General features: G+C 32.9%; 1 long non-coding RNA gene across 1 annotated transcript; it reads right to left on the reverse strand.

Moving 5' to 3' along the window:
• Nucleotides 1–1,734: 1,734 nt before the first annotated feature.
• On the reverse strand, nucleotides 1,735–4,869 carry LOC139847891 (uncharacterized). Its single transcript, XR_011759733.1, has 5 exons — nucleotides 4,428–4,869; nucleotides 3,748–3,845; nucleotides 2,601–2,663; nucleotides 2,046–2,197; nucleotides 1,735–1,965 (listed from the first exon to the last, which is right to left on the reverse strand). It is a non-coding gene; the product is annotated as an uncharacterized lncRNA (long non-coding RNA).
• Nucleotides 4,870–11,227: the final 6,358 nt, after the last annotated feature.

Here is an 11,227-nt window from a genome sequence, read left to right on the forward strand (position 1 = left end):
ATACGACGCAAGAGATTTTGCATGTTTTCCAACTCTTGAATCTTGCGATTCAATCTCTCGAACTCAGTTTGTTTAGCCATGCCTGAACTCTGATACCGCATAATGCGGATTAAGGATCGATGGCTTAAACAGAAAGATAGATATTGATTAAACCTTCTCGGTTTAAACAAAAATACAACCTTCTCGGTTGAACAAAACCTTCACGGCTTCTTTTATATTACTTCACGTAATATTTTTTCAAAAATACAAAATATCAATCAACTAACTACCTCTAATACGTGCCAGGAGTATGTATATATATTGACTAAAAGATAACAAAACTAAAACAAGGTAAGACTTTTAAACTTTAAAGATAAACACAAAAACTAAACTAACTTTTAGATAAAAATAAAGTTGAAAACTTCTAGCATGCTTCCAATTCAACGGCTGGTCTTTGACCGCTTCATTACCCAATTCCCATTCGCATCCTCTTAGGCCCAAATGCAATTAAATACTTAGCCTGCTTTGTTGCTGAACTTAGGCCTAATTTTGTTGGATATGGGCTTACACAATCCACACATAATACTGCATCACATACCTTCAGCATTCTGGATTTCGATTTGTTCTTCGTTACTGATATCGATTTCTGGTTCCATTTTGCTTAAATTGAAGGTGAATATCAATTGATTTTGAGAAGAATTCGTATATCCTGCAATTTTTTAGTGATTGACTGCTTTTACGAATCAACGTTAAATCCGTTAGAATCGTATGATCATAAATCGGAGCTATAACGGTGTTAACGAGGTTGAAGATGACCGATCGGTCGCCGGAGAAACGTTAATCGCCGATCGCCAGGAGCCTGTTAGGGTTTTGAGGGATTTGATCGATAGCCTTCGTGGTTTTGTCAAGTACGTAAGGGTGTAATTGGCAAATGACAAAAATACCCTTCCAGTACAAATTGGTGGTTTAATCTGGTGCATTGATCAAAAAAGATCCAAAGGCTGAGGTGTGTTCCTTGGTTCTCAACCTTTTACTTGTTTTCTTCTGATTACAACTCTAAGATACATATGTATGTAATATAAGTCAAACCATTAAATATTAATAACAACAAATAGTTTATGTAGACGGGGAGTCAGAAGACAAAGTTAAAAAAAAGTAGACCGGTAATGCTCGACCAGTGCACCTTCTATTGATAATACTTTGAATAAACAGTTGATGACCCATATTGATTTGTTTAGCGTCAATTTCAACCCATTTTCAAATTGAAAATCTGTTAACAACCCTTAAAACCAAAAAACTATAATCTTTAAAGCTAACTAAAAGTTGAAAAATAACTCACACACAATGCGTCAAATTACCAATGATGTGTTTATAGCTTATGAGGTTGCAAAAAAAAAAACATGTTATGTCAAACACATTTCTAAGAGGCCCCAAGTAGGATAAACAATAGAAAAGGAAAGTCTAGTTAAATGGAAATACAATAACTGTTAAGCAGAATGTTTGATATACAATTACAATACAAACTGATTTAAAAAGGCTAAATATCATGTTTATACTCACCGTTGTTATTTCGAATCCACCATTAACTGCCTTCATAACTGGTTTCTCTAAAATGCACATTAGCTAAATCTGCAACATGACTTTATTCACGTACCTGAAAACACAGTTAACAGAATTAAAGATGTTCATCATGTATTGCATTCATATTAAGTAAGAATCGGAAATTAAAATATTGACGAAAAAAGTTTACCACCCGTTTTGAGTAGTCAGTTCCAAATATTTTGAGTGCGAGTAGCTTGCCAACAACAGCTCCTTGCTGAACAAATGGCATAAGATTGTTTGGGGTCGCTAGGATGTGCGCCCATTGGCGTGAAGTACCACAACACTATAATTTTCTATTTAGAGTCCAAAGCATATATATCACGGAAATCAGTATGTAGCAACCCTTATTAAGGTCCTTAATGATCTTGGCAGCCACGAAAGTTTCTGAAACCAAAAAAGGCGAAACACATCACAAAATTGTGTGTGTTGACAAATACAAAGAAACTTATAAGTTCATATGAAACCTTCAAGTTCCATTTGTTGATTGCAGACGATCATTAGAGGAAGATGAGAATGCATTGCCATCAACATTCACTCCATATTCAACTGTCCCATACTTGTCACGTGTCATCTCAACCCAAAATTATCATGTCCACGTATTTGGACGGAAGACACCCTTGATAAAGAATATCTATTAGCATACACCTTTTTCGACATTTCCTCAAAATCACGTACTGTGTAGCTTCTTGAAATAAAAAAAAAAAAAAAATCTTTTTTAGAAATTAAACATGTTGATTGTAGATAACGTATGGTGATACAACTACAAGTTACAAACCGAACTGTTTTACTTAATCAAGGTGGACTTATTACTTACAGCCTTGTCGAGTCCCTAATGACCAGCAAGTGAACAAGCTTTGTTTGCAATTCTCTTTTTTTTTTTTTTTTTGACAACCATCTCCAAGAACACATCATCTGAGTACACATGACCATAAATTCCATGTACTGATATCACAGCCGATTATCGTTATCATAAGAATTAGAAATTGAAAGTAATACATACTATAGTAATTGAATATTACATGAGACATATTTACTTAAATATCTCGAGTAATCGTCCCAATTGTTGGTTGCCTCATCGTACCCTATAAACAAACAACATATGCAAGGATTTAAGTTACAAACTTTTGATGAATAACAGCAACCTAGTACAGAGTATGTTTTACACCAGGGATGGCATCGGGCCAGGTTTGGGCCGAGTATAGGTAATCCCAGTCTCAAACCCGATTAAAAAACCTTGTCCCAAACCCGATCCCAAACTCGGCGGGTCCCCATTTATTTATTAACTATCGGGTTTCCCCACGGGTATTCGGGTCCCCATTTACTTAATAACTATTGGGTAATTGAGTTTCTTTACGGATATCCGAATCTCCATTTATAATAAATATAGATATATGTGAACTATTGGATCCATTTGTTATTGTATAAAGTGAGGACTGTTACTAATACGGAGTATTTAAACAAACAAGGTGATATAGCTACAGCTATAGTTGCAACAAATGATAACAAAGAAAATTGTTAGCAGTTATAGTTATAGTTACACACTTACACACTACTACACAGGTCTGGACTTCATACAAAACAATACAACCAATGACCAATACATTTACATTTACATTTACATTTACATTTACAATTTACAATTTACAATAAGTATATTAGTCAACACCAATGAATAGTACTCGAGCCAACACCAATGAACGGTACTCGGGTGATGTCATCACGACATCACCTATTTCGTCTTTTAGTGGTTTTTTCACGGTTTTTCATACCAATATATTAGCCAACACCAATGAATAGTATTCGGGTGATGTCATCACGACATCACCTATTTCGTCTTTTAGTTTTTTTTTTTTTTTAATCCCGATTACCTGGTCCAACGGAGTGGGCTACTCCGGACCTCCATCTAGTTATTATGTACTACGGAGTACTTAATAGTTACTCTTATAGTTAGAAAAATTGTTTTTGACAACTAAAAATGACGATTGTAACAAAAAAAAATATTTTTTGTCAATTTATATTTTATAATATATGTAATTATTGAAATTTAAAAAGGTCGGGTATGCGAATTTGAGTATTTTTCCGGGTATACGGGCCACTGTATGATCCATATAATCATGAATATCAATAAATGTTCGTATGACGCAACAAATTTATTTATGTGTAAACCTTTATGTGCATCCACCAAGACCCAACTTCGTGGCATCATTTTAAGCGATTATCTACAAACTTCGTGGCTTTCAAATGAGCAATATATCATACATACTCTGCAAGACCAAATTAAAAATCATAAATTGGCAAAGGAAATGACTGAAACAGTTTGTGTAGCAACTCATAAATCATACAGCATGACAAAGCATATTACACATTCAATCTTTTCCCATAATTATTCACGATCCAACACACTCATTTCGAATGGTATGGCCACTCTCTCCAACTGAAGAATTATTAGCTGAGTTTTTCTTTTTCTCACCAAAAAAAAGTTGTTCATCACCACTTAAACATCAGAAACAGATGGCATAGTGACACCCAGAGACTTATTAAATCTTTTTAAGGCGGCATTATGAATCCCTTCTCACATCGAAACCCAAAAAAAAAAAAACAAAGCATATACAGCAAAAAACATCCCCATACCAAATTTGAACAACACAGAAACAAATATTAGACAGAAAAATCATGAAATTTCAAAAAATAAACAATAACAATTCGAAAAAACAAATTTGATAGCAACTGATAAAACTTCATCAAGTACAGAAGATACATAAACAATCATAATACACAACAACAAATCCATTTTACATTTGAAATATCGGAAACAAATTTGAAAAAGTACAGACGAAGAATTATACCTGTTATCGTAGCGACGCAAAATCTGAAGCTATCAACAAACAGTCGAAGTAAAAACGTTGCTATACCACTTATACTCATAGCAAATAAGGATTAAAATCAGAGGAATCAAGGCTTTCAAATCCCGAGTCGTTGGTACGGAATCCAAAATCCTAAGGTTAAATGACAATCGCGCAGAGAGAAGCAACTCTTCTGAAACCTTAAATATCGCACAGAATCCAAAACTCTATGGTGAAATTGGAACCCAGCCACTAAAAACGTAAACCCTATAATGAAATTAGCTAGTGGTTGGTCACGTAACTGTTGATCTACAGAGATTAATTTCTATGAAGAATTCAAACCCTAAAGAGAGTAAAAAGAGTAAGGAGTAGCTGTGGTTTTGGAAGGAGTGGCATGAAGATAAAAATATCTGGTATATCCAAATATTTTGGTGAAAATGGTGGAGGGAACTATTCCGCCAAAATAAATGAAAAGAGGGAATGTTAAAAAAGTTTGTAGAAAAAGGAGGTATTTTGGGCCGGGTTTGGATCGGTATATGGGTTTTGGGCAGGTATGGGGATGGCTTTTATTTTTTTGCAGGTCCGGGTTCGAGATGGTTTTAGACACAAACCCCATTATCCGACACCGTATACCAGAAAAAAAAACCCGAATTCATATACTCGGCCCGTATACCGGATTAATTACTTAACCCGTATACCCGATTATCTAGCCCGTATTCCCGATGACTGAGTCATCTTTAAAACTAAAAATTGGTTATAGTTACTTTTTTTAGGAACAACAATTTCAAAGAAACATAGTATAAACACGAACATCCAAATCATGAAAACATCAATTTTCCCAGTGGTATTCAGGTAGTGGTTCAGTTTTCCGGTGGTTCAATGGTGGTTCGTTAGTCCGTTGGTGGTCCGGTGGTTCGTTGTTAGGCGGGTAACAGTCTGTTAGTTCGGTAACAGTCTGTTGGTCCTGTTGCGAATCGGTAGTGGTTTAGTTGTCTGGTGGTGGTTCTGTTGGTGGCATGGTGAACTATATCAGCGGTCGTGTTGTTGTCCGGTGGTGGTCTGGTTCTCTGATGGTGGTTCGGTTGTGGTATTGTTTAGATAGTAGAGCAATAGATCGCAACTAGACCAACAAACCAATATCGGACCACTGAACCCCCAGACCAAACAGTGAAGCAACAGACCACCAACAGACTAAATGACCTCCACCAGACCACCGACGGAGCAACATACCATCAACATACCACCAAACCACCACTATACCACCAGATCCCCAATGGACCACCACGGGACTATTGAACCACCACATGTCCACCAGTGGACAAATGATCCACCACCGAATAACCGAACCACCACATATACACTAGTGTACAACTGAACCAATATCCGGCCACTAATGGACAACTGAATCACCACCGTACAACCAAACCACCTCCGGACCACCAACGAACAATTGAACCACAACCAAACCACCATTGAACCACCATCGGATCAAATGACGATCAATGAATCACCAACGAACCGTTGCCGAACGAACGAACATCCGATGTTGCATGCTCTAGCATTAAGTGTTGAACAATTCAGAGTAAAACACTATATTAATCATTAAAAATATTGTCGTCACCTTGCTAATTTTGAAGATTTAAAGTTGTTATTAGACTCGTTAGTTCTGAATGATCATCTGGATTCATGGTTTACGGTTTAGGGTATAGGGTTTAGGGCCGAGAGTCTATGGTTTGGAGTTTAGGGTTTGGGGCCTAGGGTCTATGGCTTAAGGTTTAGGGTCTATAGTTTAGGGTTTAGGTTCTAAGGTCTAGGTGTAACAACCCCCACTTTTCGACTTCCGATTTTACTAAAATACTTAGAGTTGTTATATACGAATAAATTTAACGTTGACCGAATAAACGTACGCTTAGAATAAATAATATAATTATAAATATTATAAATAAGGTTATGTTATATAATATAACATAATTACATCAATGAATATATATATATATATATATATATATATATATATATATATATATATATATATATATATATATATATATATATATATATATATAATATTTATATTACTTTTGTTATTTAGTTAATAGAATATATAATTAACTAAATAATAAATAATATTATAACATTTATAAAACTAATAAAAACTATAAAGTAATAATCATAAATTTTAATTTTAATTATAAAAACTGAATATAATAATAATTTTTATATAAAATTCGTATTTAATAATTAAACAAATATAGAAATAAAATGTTAAATGTTCTTAGAAATGTATTAAATGATTTTTTTTAGAATTTTATTAAAAAAAAATCATCAAAACTATATCTACTTTTAATAAATAAATACAAAAACATACAAACTATTTTTTCTTATTTTAACTTTTAAGATTTACTTTTAATAAAAATACAAACTACTTTTTCTTATTTTAACTTTTAAGATTTACTTTTAATAAAAATACAAACTACTTTTTCTTATTTTAACTTTTAAGATTTACTTTTAATAAAAATACAAACTACTTTTTCTTATTTTAACTTTTAAGAATTACTTTTAATAAAAATACAAACTACTTTTTCTTATTTTAACTTTTAAGATTTACTTTTAATAAAAATACAAACTACTTTTTCTTATTTTAACTTTTAAGATTTACTTTTAATAAAAATACAAACTACTTTTTCTTATTTTAACTTTTAAGATTTACTTTTAATAAAAATACAAACTACTTACTTTTTCTTATTTTAACTTTTAAGATTTACTTTTAATAAAAATACAAACTACTTTTTCTTATTTTAACTTTTAAGATTTACTTTTAATAAAAATACAAACTACTTTTTCTTATTTATTTTTAATAAAAATACAAACTAATTTTTTTTATTTTAACTTTTAAGATTTACTTTTAATAAAAATACAAACTACTTTTTCTTATTTACTTTTAATACAAATATAAACTACTTTTTCTTATTTTAATTTTTAAGATTTACTTTTAATAAAAATACAAACTACTTTTTCTTATTTTAACTTTTAAGATTTACTTTTAATAAAAATATAAACTACTTTTTCTTATTTACTTTTAATAAAAATACAAACTACTTTTTCTTATTTTAACTTTTAAGATTTACTTTTAATAAAATACAAACTACTTTTTCTTATTTACTTTTAATAAAAATACAAACTACTTTTTCTTATTTTAACTTTTAAGATTAACTTTTAATAAAAATACAAACTACTTTTTCTTATTTTAACTTTTAAGAATTACTTTTAATAAAAATACAAACTACTTTTATTATTTTAACTTTTAAGATTTACTTTTAATAAAAATAAAACTACTTTTATTATTTTAACTTTTAAGATTTACTTTTAATAAAAATAAAACTACTTTTTCGTAATTACTTTTAATAAAAATACAAACTACTTTTTCTTATTTTAACTTTTAAGATTTACTTTTAATAAAAATACAAACTACTTTTTCTTATTTATTTTTAATAAAAATATAAACTACTTTTTCTTATTTTAACTTTTAAGATTTACTTTTAATAAAAATACAAACTACTTTTTCTTATTTTAACTTTTAAGAATTACTTTTAATAAAAATAAAACTACTTTTATTATTTTAAGATTTAATATATATTTTTCTTTTTATTTCTCTTACTTATTTTATTTTTTTATACCTAACATTTTCAACTATAAATACCACATACATTTCTCATTTCAAACTTGCACCTTAATCTCTCATTTCTCTCTTGAAGAACTACTTCTAGTTGATATCCCCGTCACTTACTTGCTTTACTTTCCTTTCTTGCGTGGAATACTTCAACTGCTATTTAAGGTGAATTAATAGCCCCTCTTTATTGCTAGCAAAACTTACTTACTTTTGGGGTGAGACACATGTTGTTGTTTTTTTTTTTTTACTTTTTACACTTTAGACACAATTTGTTCGGCTAAAGTCCCTACAGTGATATTTTTAAGTGCTCGGCATGCTAGGTTATTGGGGGTAGGCCTATCGGGAGTAACGTCCCCGATACATTTGACTATGTCTTTGTATTACTTGATAATGAAATTAAACCGACAAGTATAACTAACTTGTCATGTGGCATACTATCGTTTAGTTTAAATATCACGAATTGGCATAACTATTTCTTTCTATCTTTCGAGATCAACTTTACAAACTAAACCTTGTGGTCTAAAACAACGATCAAACTTTTTGTTAAACCTATGAACTTCACTCAACCTTTTTGGTTGACACTCTAACATGTTTTGTCTCATGTGCTGTTTGATTCAAGCTCTTATACTTACTGCTTATGTGATGCTACTTGGACATAGGATCAAGAGATATCGCATTTATTACTTCTGCATGTGAACATTTCCATTATTGTTATTCCTGTCATTGTAACTACATTTCATTTTCCGCTGCGTACTCATTAAAGTTAAATTCATCATTTAGTATTGTTCTCGTTTATTATAATATGTTGGTATATTTTGATATTAAGTCACATTTTGCCCAGGCCCTAACTGGGGGTGTGACAGATTGGTATCAGAGCATAACCAGGCTGTTATAGAGAACCAGGATTGCATTTTTGTGTGTGCCTTATGTGCTAGCTAGGGTGCCTTAGCAATCTAGGAAACTATAACCTTTCCTGCCTTAGACTTTAAAGCACTTAGGATTGCCCTATAATCTTAACGTTTATGCTTTCCTAAACTTGACTAAAAGATTCTAATCAAAGTCTCTTTCCTAATGATAGGATGTCAAGCTCAAGCGTTAACAAGCCTAACAAGGCAACTCACAACCCTACTAGCGAAGTAGGTGTTGGACACTCTGAAACATCAAGACCTGTTCGAAGTCCTTCTTACAGTCCTGCTTCACCAAATTATAGTCCAAATACTCTGCGAAATTCACAAAGGTCTCCTCAATATTATCCAACTCCGATAATTGAAGATAAAGGAAAATGTCATGAAGAAGCCGGTCCATCAAGGAAGAGAGCCCGTACTCTTTCTTATAATGATGCTGCTAAGTATGAGGGTTTGCTTCGCCACATGGCGAGAGTGGAGGTCCGTATGGATGAGAAGGACCGCGAAATTAAGAAGTTGGTGGAGGAAAATGTTAAACTAAGAAAAGAATTAAGGCTCCTAAAGTACGAGGAAGAACGCAACACTCGTTGGGGAAAGCAATCACTTGCTCATCTCCAGGAGGATGTTAACTTCCGAATGAAAATGTAGAGAAGCCGAGTCGACAAACAACTTGCCTTAAGGAAATACGACATCAATGCCGTTAACAGTCGTGTTACTAACCTTTACGACAATCTCGAGTACCTCTACGAAAAGCAAAAAGGAATGAACGAGCGATATGATAAGTTTATCAAAGAATCTCTCGAATCTCAAACCTAAATGCTAGAGAAACTTGTGAAGGATAACATGGAAAAAGTGATGAAGCAGTTTGAGGAAGAGAAGAAGAGACATGAAGACTACTTCAATCTTAATATTCTTTAGTTATTTTTCCATTTTCTATCTATGTAAAGGCTATGCCTTAAAACTATTTTTATTTCCAAATCGTGCTCTAAAAGGCTTATTTAATGCCTCGTTCCTTAATAATATAAAGTGTTTTATATATATCATGTGTTACGATAAAACTGTTAATGTTCCATTGGGAAATGGAGAGACTCTCATCATCCAAGGTGAAAAGAGTGGTTCCAATCTCAACATCATCTCCTGTATTAAAACTCGCAAATACCTTAAGAAAGGTTATCCAGCTATTCTAGCTCACGTTAAGATGATTGAATCGAAAGAGAAGCGTATTAAAGATGTACCATTAGCTAAAGACTTTCCGATGTGTTTCCCGAAGATCTTCCTGGTCTTCTACCTCCTCGACAAGTTGAATTTCAAATTGATTTAACTCCCGGTGCTGCTCCTATTGCTAAAACGCCGTATCATTTAGCACCCTCCGAGATGAATGAATTATCCAACCAGCTCCAAGAACTATTGGATAAAGGTTTCATTCGTCCAAGCTCGTCCCCATGGGGAGCTCCTATTCTATTTGTTAAAAAGAAGGATGGTACGTTAAGGATGTGCATTGATTACCGCGAACTTAACAAGCTTACTATCAAGAACCGTTATCCGTTGCCACACATTGATGATCTATTCGACCAATTTCAAGGGTCAAGTGTTTATTCAAAGATTGATTTGAGGTCCGGATATCACCAACTTAGAGTCAAGGAATCCGATATTCCTAAGACTGCTTTTCGCACTCGTTATGGGCACTATGAATTCTGTGTCATGCCTTTTGGTTTGACCAATGCTCCTGCCATTTTCATGGATCTCATGAACCGTGTCTGCAAACCTTATCTCGATAAATTCTTCATTGTTTTCATTGATGACATTTTGATCTACTCCAAAAGTGAGAAGGAACATGAGCAACATCTGCGTGTGATTCTTGAACTCTTACGAAAGGAACAACTCTACGCTAAGTTTTCTAAGTGCGAGTTTTGGCTCAAAACCGTACAATTCCTCGGACACGTTGTTGATAGTAATGGAATACATGTCGATCCAGCTAAGATTACCGCTATCCAGAACTGGGAGATACCAAAGACTGCGAAGCATATTCGTCAATTTTTGGGACTTGCTGGTTATTACTGGAGATTCATAAAGGATTTTTCCCTTCTTGCCAAACCTCTTACGAAGCTAACTCAAAAAGGGAAGAAGTTTGAGTGGTCCGAAGAACAGGAATTTGCTTTCAAGATTCTGAAGGAGAAGTTGACCACAACCCCGATTCTATCTTTACCTGAAGGTATTGACGATTTTGT

This window comes from Rutidosis leptorrhynchoides, chromosome 5 (assembly GCF_046630445.1).
Source record: "Rutidosis leptorrhynchoides isolate AG116_Rl617_1_P2 chromosome 5, CSIRO_AGI_Rlap_v1, whole genome shotgun sequence".
NCBI lineage: Eukaryota > Viridiplantae > Streptophyta > Magnoliopsida > Asterales > Asteraceae > Rutidosis > Rutidosis leptorrhynchoides.